Below are 12,223 nucleotides of genomic sequence, written 5' to 3'. Positions count from 1 at the left end.
TAGGTCTGTAAATGAACCGAACGAACACAAGCGAGGGCATGTTCGTTTCGTTCATTTAACTTTAACAGAACACAAACGGTTTCATTTTCATGTTCGTTCTTACAGAAAATGATCGTCTTTGTTAACATCCTAAACGAACATAAATGAACACATACAAATGAACATAAGCAAACAACTATAAATGACTATAAACGAACATAAACAAACATTCAAAATCGAACTCTGTGTTTAACTATCTTGGACAGAATGAGGTAGAAATATAGGAGGCCGAGAGCTAATTCCCAAGAATGAAGATGTGACTAGGGTTAGTGGTAGCTTGCAAACATGTTTAACTATATTCAAAAACTATGAACTTACATAGTTAAATGTTTCAAACATACATAGACAAGTAAACATAAATGAACGAAAATAAACGAACATATATCAACAAACATAAACGAGCGTTCAGGAACGAAACATGTGTTCATGTTTGTTCATTAAAATAAATGAATGAGCGAAACATGTGTTAATATTTGTTCGTTTAATTAAATAAATAAACGGTTCACGAACATTTAACTTTACGTTTGGTTCGTTTACAAGCCTAGACTTAAACTAGCACAAAAACAGCCTGAATTCAACAAAATGCAGCATTGTAAATCAATTTAGAGGAAATTGAAACAGACCTTTGGCAATATACAGTTACATAGTTCAACTATTTTTACAAACTATATATAATTACATAGTTAAATAGGTTAATCATGCATAAACATACGATCATAAACGAACGTAAATAAACGAACATAAACTAACGTTCATGAACGTAAACAAGCAAACGAAACATGCTTTCATGTTCATTTGTTTAATTAAATGAACTTCTCGCAGAACAGTTCACTCGTTTCGTTCATTTACAGCCCTAAATCCAACCAGAACACAAAACAATAACTCAAATTACACGAAACCGCAAACCGAAACAAACCTTTAGCAATATAGAGAATCCACAGCATAGCAGCAAAGGAAGCAATGCACAACAACAGCAGCATTCCAACCTTCTTTCTCGGTACGCATTTGACGATCCAAACGAACGCCTTATTATTATTACTATTACTATTATTATTACTATGATCTTTCTCCTTATTAACAAACACCTTGGAAGCTTTTTTAGGTGGCGAAATTAATTGATTATTATTATTATTAATATTAATATTAATATTATTATTATTGTTATGTAACCCTAGAGTACCGTTACTTGATGATCGTACGACTAACGAACCTAAACTCGCTACTCGTGAAGCGTTATTTGACGTCATATTTGGTTTAATTTTGACCTAATTGGATGCAATGTGATGTAATGTAATCAATGGAATTGAGATTATTATTATTATTATTATTATTATTATTATTATTATTATTATTATTGTTGTTGTTGTTATTATTATTATTAATATTATTATTACCTCATGGAAATGAAGGAATGGAGAAGATGAAGAAGAGCATATTTTAAGCTTTTTCTGTTATTTAATTTTGTATGATTTGTTTATTATTATTATTATTATTTCATGTCAACTTCTTCTTTTTTGGGTGTAAACGAGGCGAGTTGAGCCAGTGTTTGATGTTCGAGCGAGAAATGAAAGATGTTTTTACTAGCGTAAGTTTGGTCATGGGCTCGACTTGTGTATTTTTTTTATTAATTAATAAATTAGTCGAGTTGAGTCGGTGCTCGATGCTCGAGTAAGGATCCAAAGACGTTTTTACTAGCTTAAAGTTGAGCCAGTGTTTGATGCTCAAGCTCGGCTCTAAAGACGTTTTTACTAGGGATGAGATTTTTTTTTCACGAATACCCGTACCTGTCTATTGGGTACGAATATGGGTACTCAAATTTACTGATTATAGGTACGAGTACTTTCGGGTGAGGGTACAAGTACGGGTATTACGGGTACTGGGTCGTACCCATTTAGAATATGTAAGGGCTTTTATTAGGTTTCCAACATTTATGACTTAACTTTCAGCAGGATTTTCTAAACATAATATATATTAGTTGAATAAGTTCATTCTCAGTCTATATGTGCATATTCATATAGTGTGTGTTCGTATATTTGTATTTCATGTATGTGTAATTGTGTATATAATTAAATAACATGTATTAACTTTATTTCTTGTTTTTCTATAGAAATTGAGGAAGCAATAAAAAAAGAAAAGGAAAAAGGAATGGACTTTATATTATGGCTGATTTGTTTCATTTTTAGTTTTGGTATTGTGTTTTGGTTGCGGTATTACGGTTCTGGTTGTGGTATTACGGTTTCGGTATTATAGATAACTGATTGTCAGTACCGTGTCGTTACAGATACCTAGTTTAGTGGAGATTTAAAAAAAAAAACAAAGAGGTACCAAAGCGAGTATTGTACCCAAAGTACTTGTACTCGTACTCGTACCATATAATTCAGGTACGGGTATGGGTACCAAGATTTATCAATTTTAGGTGCGTGTACTTTCGGGTACAGGTTCGGTCCCGATCTCACCCCTAGTTTTTACTAGCTCAAGCTCGGCCATGGGCTCGATTCGTGTATTTTTTTTGTTAATTAATTAGCCGAGTCGAGCCAGTGTTTGATGCTCAAGCTTGACTCCAAAGACGTTTTTACTAGCTCAAGCTCGGCTGGGGTTCAACTTGTGTATAGTTTATACTAGCTTAAACTCGGTCAAGGGCTCGACTCGTGTATATTTTATTAAGTAATTAGCCGAGTCGAGCCAGTGTTCGATGCTCAAGCTCGACTCCAAAGACGTTTTCACTAGCTCAAGCTAGGATGAGGTTCGACTGTGTATTTTTTTTATTAATAATAAGAGTATAAGGCTTATGTGTGTTATCTTATTATATACATTTAAACCTTAATTACTAACAATTAGAGACGTTTGTAGTATTTAGTTTGAATTATAGACTCAACAACTTAGGGTATGTTTGGTTGGAGATAATGGAATGAAGGAGGAATGGAATGGAAAAAGGAATGAAATGAACATGGTAATCAAATGGATCATTACCATTCATTTGTCATATTTGGTTAAATATGGGAACGAAATTAATTATTAGTTAATGTTGTTTGGCATCAAAAAAAAATTGTAGGAATAAAATATAAATAATAAAAACACTTTTATCTCAAAGTAATTTTTTAACAAAAAAAATAAAAAAAAATAACTGTAATGGCGACGGTGGTGGTGGTAACTCCAGTGACGAAAATGATGGTAGCGGCGGTGGTGGTAGTGGTTATCAGGTGGAAAGGGCGGTGGTTGTGGTGGTAAGAGGGGTCACAATGGTCAAGAGATGGTAGCATTGGTAGTGATAGCGATGTTAGGATGGTGGAGGTCACGTGGTGGTGGCGGTGAAGGTCAGGCGACGGAGACAATGATTGTGGTGACAATGGTTGTGGTGGTTACGGTGACAATGGTGGCAGCGACGGTGATAATGGTTGAAGTGACAATGGTTGTGATGTTACGGTGACAATGGTGGCGGCGGTGATGGCGGTGGTAGCGCTAGTGGTGGCGGCGGTGACGGCGGTGGCGGAGGTGGTGGTGGCGGCGACGACGGTGGTGGCGGAGGTGGTGGTGGTGGAGACGACGACAACGGCGGCGTGGTGGTGGTGGTCGTAGTAGTTGTGGTTGATGTTGTTAGGTGCTGGTATTATTAAGAAAGTAGAGTGAATAAGGAATGAAATGAAAAAAAAAAGGTGGAAATGAATGGTTTTGATGGAATGAGATTTCATGTGTAATTGATGATTTTATTCCATTGAGCAACCAAACACTACTTTTTCCATTCCTAAGCAATAAATCATTTCATTTCTCTTATGATTACCGCATACCAAACGCTACCTTATTTATTTTCAAATAAAAGTTTGTAACATTCTTCCATCTGACAAAATGGTTACAAACCTCTTTAAAACGTATTAGGTTTTATGATTGGTAGAGATAAAAGTATAGATTGAAAACGATGTATGTGCATTAAAAAATATTTTTATATACACCAATTCCACATCATTTAAAATAAATCTATGAATTATTAAAATAAATAAAAAAGACATTTTGAACTATATGTCGTAAGTGCCAAATTAAGTTGGTCCCAAACATTTAGTCATTTCTTCATTAACGATATTTTATAAAATATGTGAACTAAAAGTGATGATAACATATTCTCAATTTCAAACAATTTGGTGATTCATAAATTTATAAAATAGTTATATAATAAAGTCCGGCTATCTCTGGCACAAATGAAATTTTAATTTTAAAAGAAATTTATTTTTTTAATTTAGGTTAGCCAATTTCTTCATAATATCAACAATTTTTACAACAAATGAAAAATAAACATTAAGTTGTTGAAATTATTTATTAATGAAAGTGTAGTGTAACAAGGTTTCATAATACATCATATATGTTCTACAAAACTTTAACGGTAAAATCGTCAACAAAATCCATAGCTAGCATTGACATTCTAACTTTGGTTGATCGAGTAGATCATTCATCATCTACTAATGGCTTGATTGCGGTCGTGAACAGACCGCTCCGTGACTCTAAGCCATTTTGCTTGCATGTATCTTTGCTTTCTCCATGGCCCCAAATGCACTTTCTTTTCCCTCATGCATTCTTTTGCCGCGTTACTTATTATTTGTATTATTGTTTGTAGTCGGTCGGATTTGCCAACAAAGACGTCGGGCAGTTTGCGTACGAGACTGTTGTACTCTTTGCTCCCTTTCTTCATCTCAAACTGGCCACGTAACTCTAACTCGATTATCACTCGTACCGAATCTTTTTTATGGTTAGAACTATCAATAACATCCAAAAATGTGTGTTCCCTGAATCAAAATAATTATATAAAAAAAATCTTTAGTTTAGTAAGGACAACTCGGTATTCTTAAACGTACCATAATACCTACATGGAATATTCCAAAACATGTTAAAAACAAAAATACAAACAAATGTGGACATGAAAGAAAATCGACAATCACCCAATAAAATTTCTCCACGTGGCAATTTTTCAGTGTTTGTATCTGATTTGACGCTAACATTTTCGGGTCAAGCTGAGTTACAATATATGGTTCAAGAACTAATTAGATAAAATAATTAAAATACTTAATTATATCAATATTTATTTTTTCAAAAACAACATTATGTAACAATATTTTCTAAGCTAGTTTAAAACTTTAATGAGTAGATTGAAAAATCGTAATACACGTTATATATAACAATAAAAAAGTTGTGGTATTGTCGTGTTTGGACTTGCAAGTACCTGAAAATGAAATAAAAAGAATCTAATTACCTGATGGGAAATCTAAGGAGTTATTCCATTTGGACTTGCATATACCCGAATCATAACCGGACTTTGTAGCTGCCTACAAATTTCCCTCATCCGACAACCCCGACACCCATCTAAGACGGGCCTCGTGCAAGAGCATGCATTCCCAACCATCTCAAAATTCCTAAGTACTTCTTTTGTTATATTTCGGATTTCTGATTCCAAAATTGTCGTCCTAAACAGGGTTGTCTGTTGAAAAATTAATACAAATCACAAATTGTTAACCAGAGCTAAAATCAAGATTTCAAGATTCTAATTAACTTAACGTTAGGGGGTGTAAACGAGTTGAGCCGCTCGCAAGCTACTCGAGTTCAGGTTGATAAAAGGCTCGAAACGAGCCAAGCTTAAGCCGAGGCCTAGCCTCAAATAAAGTTTGTTTTGTTATCGAGCCCGAGCTTGGCATGGGAAGCCTTCACAAGCCTTGTTTATTTCAAGTATTACCTTATTTGGACTTCTATGTTTTAATTTAAAGTGCACAACCGAGCTTGAGCCGAGCTTAAGATCATTTAAGGTTTTTCTCAAAATATATAAATATAATTAACATGTATTAATTAATTAATTAATTAATAATAAACTAACCGAATCAGAGCATGAAAAACCGACTCAATGGCCGATCTCGATCTCAAAAGAGTCGTGCTCGAGCCTAGTCAAGCTCAGGCTTAGCTCATTTACAACCCAACGTGGTTAAGAAAACTTACATCTAAATTTTCGTGTTGGGTTTCCCAAAATTTAATCTTGTCTTCAATATCTTCGGGGTCTTCACATACGTCATCATCTTCTTTATCTTGTTGAATGCCGAACAATATATCATTTCCTGGGGACGATGACACTGCGATTTCTCCCTCAAGAAACCCGAATATTGAACCGCACAATTGCACCAGTTGTTGATCATGTGGGTTGTGACTGGTGGCATAGTTGTGATATGGTGACAGAACATGGTGGCTCATCCGAATATAGGTGGTGGTTCTGCCCATGGACCACCCTCACACAACCATCTATTTTCTAAAGAAAAAATATATTATTCTTTTTTTTTTGTTTTTGTAGTAGCAAGATTATTTGTGGGAATTGTTTATTTTATAGGGTGATATATAATATATGATATATTCCACGTGGCATGTTTCTATTTGATGGTGTAACTTGTGGTTTAAATCCACGTAGATTTGATTCAAGATATATAAACGTGGAGATATGCTCAAAAATTTTGTTTTTTTTTAAATTATTTTTAAAATTACAAAAAAGCCCTTGGGCTCAAAATATCATGTTACTTAGATGTTGCATGTATTTTACAAAGAAGCCACACATGATAATGTGATACAACTACTAACTTTGTCCTCTTTAGCATAATGTTATTGGCGGTTTCAAAACCTATTTTACCGGTTGTTGCTACGTGGATGCACCGAGATGGAGATTAGCGTCGATGTATTAGCTGAAAGCCTGAAAAGATGAACTAGTCACACTTCATGTTTTAGCCCCCCTAGTCCTTATACAAGCTACACCAATGCACGTTAGCCCTTATACAAGCTACACCAATGCACGTTAGAAGGGATCCAAGGCCAAAGCCATAGGATCCGCTCCAACGCTCGGGTCAATATAGTATTAATCATCATTAAGTTAAGTGTGTGGTGGTGGTGGCAGTTGCACTTTGGCAGCCGATATTATAACTCAATTGTGTATTAATCATTGTGTACACAGGCAAAACCCTAACTGCCAACTCAATTCGGATCCCAACCGGCTTCTAAAGTGCCAAATTAGTTACAATATTGGTTTTGGAGGCCGTAGGGTCCATGTTTTGGGAAACACTTACCCGAGAATTTGCTAACGTAACTTCTTCTTCATGGCTCCATATTCGTGACCCTCTCCTAATCAGCGGTTGGGGATTCGCTTGCTTCATATAAAGTGACGATTTAAAGAGAAATTGAACAAATTGTTGTAGAATAATGTGTAGAAAATGGTTAGTGTGATTAGTGGAGTTAAAAATGTATTAAAATTAGCTTTCACTTGCCTTCGTTATATATTTTTTTTATTCTAATAAATTTAGTTGGAACGTTCCAATTTTTAGAGTATAGATTGAAAACAATGTATGGGCATTTAAAAAGTTTTTTTTTAATACACCAATTCCACATCATTTAAAATAAATATATGAATTCAATAAAGATTCTTTTTAACTATATATAGTGAGTGCCAAATTAAGTTGGTCCATACATTTAGTCATTGCTCATTCATTAACGATAGTTTGTTTTCAAATTCATATTAAAATATGTGAACTAGATATACAATATTTCAATGCAGCTTAATGTAGTTGTCCATCAAATATATTTGGCTTTAGAAAAATAGATTTTCTTCCTTTTGAAATTGTGTGATGCAAATGCAATGATGTTAATCACTTAATCCTAAAGGTTTGCAAGTGATTTAAGTGTTGTAATTCATTTTAGCGTTTAAATGTTTAATGTATCTTATAGCTTTTTGGGGAGATGGTGGCGCGTGTTGAAGGACTTTAGTTCAAGGACGCATGATAGATCTAATGGGGTTATGGCTATGACGGAATATTGAACTCATGTGATGATCATTCATAACATAAGGTTCGTTCTTTCGTATGTGGTCGTCCATTCGTACGACCAATATTGTCTGCTTTGTTCATGAAGAACTCATAACTTTGTTTTTTTGCCCCGATAGAGACTTCTCAGGCTGAGTCATCCATCATAGTACTACTTCCACCTGAATACGCTTAACTGTGGAGCTCTCCTCTCGTTCACTAGCTTTAAGCCCAAAACGCGTTGGTGATTTAAGAGACATGATATTTACTTGTTAACCAAAAATCTCTTCTATTCACACTCCACAGCCAATATGGGATTCGCCTAGGATATTATATATTAAAGCCGAAATTCAACTTTGGTTCGTTTTTAAACAAAGCTAAATTGGGATTTTGGTTCCAAGAATCTCAATTCGGTTGAAAGAATAAACCAAATGAAATAATCTATATTATATATAAAAGAGGAGTGATGGGCACAAAAGTAATTTCATAATTGCATGGCAAGGGTAAACTCGACATTTCATAATAGGGCAAGAAAAGTAATTTGTCAACGTATACATCAATTCTTAAAGCTTTTGGTACAACATCATGAAGCTTCACGTTTTGTGACATTACTTTTCAATACTTTAGAAAACAAAAGGTTATGGTTTAAATATGTTATAATTATATTATTATGGTGACTATTCACATTCTTAACTCTCATGTGTCATTATGTGTCTATTAACTTTGTTAGCCTATATATAGCGGCTTCTTGTGTATACATGCATACATACTAATGAAGAACAAGCTCTCTTTTCTCTACTTATTATGCTCTCTATACACTATTCAAAACGACAACGACAACTAACGTAAAGCAAGGCCCGGCTTTGGATTTAGAAGGGTGGACTAATCGTTGTTGGTTCTCATTTCGGGGAATGCTGTGTAGAAATTAGAATGTTTAATGTTTATGCTACTTTAAGTCAAACTTGTATTTGATGTATATGGTTGATGAAAGTGATAATAATGTTTTATGTGAAACTGAGTAATGTAACAAAAATTAGAAATCAAATAATTTTACATATATAAGTGTCATATATACATGTGTGTGTACACTAGAGAGAGAGAGAGAGGCAGTTACCGAAGCTCCTTTTTTAAAGCTTAAAGAAAACTAGGATCTCCTCCTTAGTTTTCGCGGGTGGGAAAACTGGCTGTGAATCCTACATCAATAAAATAATCAGTGAAGTTAATAAAATATTGTTATTAATATTACCATATAATAAAGAGGTGAAGGTGTATAATTTACATATGAATCCATATCAATAAATGATACATGTCCTTCTACCTCCAAAAACAACTTAACCTCAGCATTGTTATCCTTATTTGATACCTCTCTCAAATGTCCAACCTAAACATAAATTAAAATAAAAAAAAAACAGATTCAGCAATATTAAGGATCACCAACCAATTAAAAATATTAAAGGTACATACAGATTGAGCTTCTTCTAAAAGAGTCAATGGACGATTTGGACGGTAAGTATGATTTTGGCGTTTTGCCCAAAGCTATAAACGTTGATGTTGTACTGGTATACCCAATTCTTTGGCTACTTCCTGCCGGAAAAGTAACATATGGAGCTTGATAAAATAAAATCTATGAAAATGAAAAATAAAATAATTTATAAATAACAAAGTTATAAAATAATTTATAAATAACAAAGTTAGTCAGTGATAATACCTTGAAAAGAAGATATCTGCTTTTGGATAAGGAAACTACGTATGTTATCATGATCCAGTAGGTCAAAAAATATAGTTTCCCCTATTTGTTAATGAAAATTCTCATCACGGGCAACCTGCTCACATTAAATGAAGACCACCGCAGCACCACTCTTATTAACTACGTCATAGGGGTACAAAATATTCGTTGACCCTTCGATTTAAAAACTAAAACTACTTTAGATAATTATAATTATGCATGTTCTTTAGTTGGAAGGTAATCAACAAAAAACCAACCTAGCAAATATATTATAATATTAACAATATGTATGTTTATAAGTTTATTATTGGATATCATACTCCACTACCCATTTATTGTCATAAAAGCCTACAATCAATGTAATGTTCTTAAAAACCCATTAAACGTTATTAACTACTATGAAGAGCCGTTACAATGTTTCTCCTATAATAACTATCACCAACTCTTCCAATCATAGATTCCAACACCACAAAAGCAGGTATGTTTTAAATCCATCCGCTTTTCTTTACGCATACTATTTTTATCCTATAACTATATATGTTAATTGTATAGTTCTACTACTTCATACTTCATGACAAATATATTTTAACATTATGATTTTTTGTATGAGAACTCATAAGCCAATTGATGTGTTATGTCACCTAATATGGAATTTAAATATTACATCCTTATTATTAACTTTATTATGATTATCACTTCATTATTATTTAAGATGGTAGTCTTGAGTTTTCAAAAAAATTGACTCATGTAATGTTGCAAACCGGTATAATTGTGTAAGAAGGGGATAAAGATGAAGGTAGGAAAATATATGGCATTCATCTTGGTAGAACAATTATTGAGCAGCCATTTGTAATTGGAGGTTTGTTTGCATTATCTTTTTTAAACAGTTTGCCGATTTTTAGAAAACTTTAGGCAATTTTTAACAAAAATCTAACCATCTAATATGTAAGACCATTTGTACATATCAACAATGAGTTTTATATATAAAATAATAATATGCTTTATTAACTCCCTAAAGATTATAGGATAGTGTACAGGTTCAAGAAATCAAATGATTGATGAGTAAGTTACCAAAAGTGTTTACGATGGCATGTCTAAACGAATACGGAGAGCATGCTAATAAACAAACATGCAAGTCAATTTAATGCAATTAAATAATAGTTGTACAATGAGAAACATACTTTAGAGTACAAGAGTAAATGTAACATATAAGATCAAAGCATAAATTGTAACAACGTGAAAATTTCGAGTTCAAAGTATCAACTTTCCAAAGTCTAGGACTAAAATTGCCAAATTCCAAAGTTGAGGGTTTAAATTGAAAATTCTGATTTCCTGACCCATCATGCTACGCGATGAGTTAGAGGAGAGCCCCATCGCGTATCGCGATGGGGTACCTGACACAACGTGACACGTGTGCCACGTGGCACACGGTGGCATCATGTGCTGCCACGTGTCACCACGTGGCAATAGTGTTGCCACGTGGAGTGGTGCCTGCCACGTGTCGACACGTGGCAGGCCTACGCTGTGAGTCAGCAGACCTATATCGCGATACGCGATAGGTCTGCTGAGGCACCCATCGCGTAACGCGATAGGAGCCAATTTTTCGTCTATAAATAGCAAGGTTCGGGCTTCACATTTTGCACACCAAAACTCAGTTCACATTCCTCTCTCTAACATCTCACTACAACCCGACAATCATATAGACGATTTGCCTTGATAAGCCTGCCTCGATCTCTTGTTTGTGTATACCGTTTCCTCGAAGTTTGTGCCACCCTCCACCCTCATTCATCAAGAAGACGTTGTTATGGCAAAGAGTCCCGAAAGACATGCTGACGAGTGTTGAAGTTGGCATCTCAAAGTTAATCGAGAAAAGTAAAGCGGCGTTGGAGTACTGCTCGTGCCCCTAGAGTTTCTATACGCCACTAAGGTTAGGCGTAATGATGAATTCAATATAATTCAATATTATATTAAAGCCTTAAGTCGATGATATACTTGATACCTCGATAAAAGAAAATAAAAGAAAACATAACAAAAAAATGAATAAAAGATTATTGAATATTGAGATAATATATATACGTGTGTAAGTATATATGTATATATTCTTTGTTATGAAATTATTATTTAATGAATAAGAGTATTCTTAAATAATAAAAGAAAAGGAATACGTTTCTTGGAGAAGAAGAAACGTCGGATTTTTGAATATAAACTAAAGGTTTATAATTTACTTTTAAACTAAAGGTTTTCAAGTAAATAAGAATTGAACTAAAGGTTCAATCGAGGATTGAGATATAAGACTAAAGGTCTTAAGTCGGATCGTGTATCCGACTAAAAAATATTTATACTCGTACTATAGGTGCGAGATAAAGATAGGGAAAGACCCTTGGACGGTGAGTGAAGCCGATCCTAAAGAGACAAGGTGAATACGCCCCCAAACTTTTACTTATTTAAAATGAGTCAAACTTGTTATTTGAAATTGTTTACAAGGAACTATGTGTTCCTAAAACCGTTATGAATAAGGGTATAAACCTAGCCCTCAGGCTGTGGTATACGTATGTCTGGATCCTTACAGAGGTGGTACTATGCGATGTATGGGCATGATCGCACCACCCTTGGTCGTAGGACGCTCTCCTGCAGGGAGTAAGACCTTATGTGT

The sequence above is a fragment of the Bidens hawaiensis genome, unplaced genomic scaffold (assembly GCF_021521415.1).
Source record: "Bidens hawaiensis isolate Kalapana, Puna unplaced genomic scaffold, B.hawaiensis_p1.1 tig00002772_1, whole genome shotgun sequence".
NCBI lineage: Eukaryota > Viridiplantae > Streptophyta > Magnoliopsida > Asterales > Asteraceae > Bidens > Bidens hawaiensis.
Note: the sequence above shows the minus strand (reverse complement) of the source record.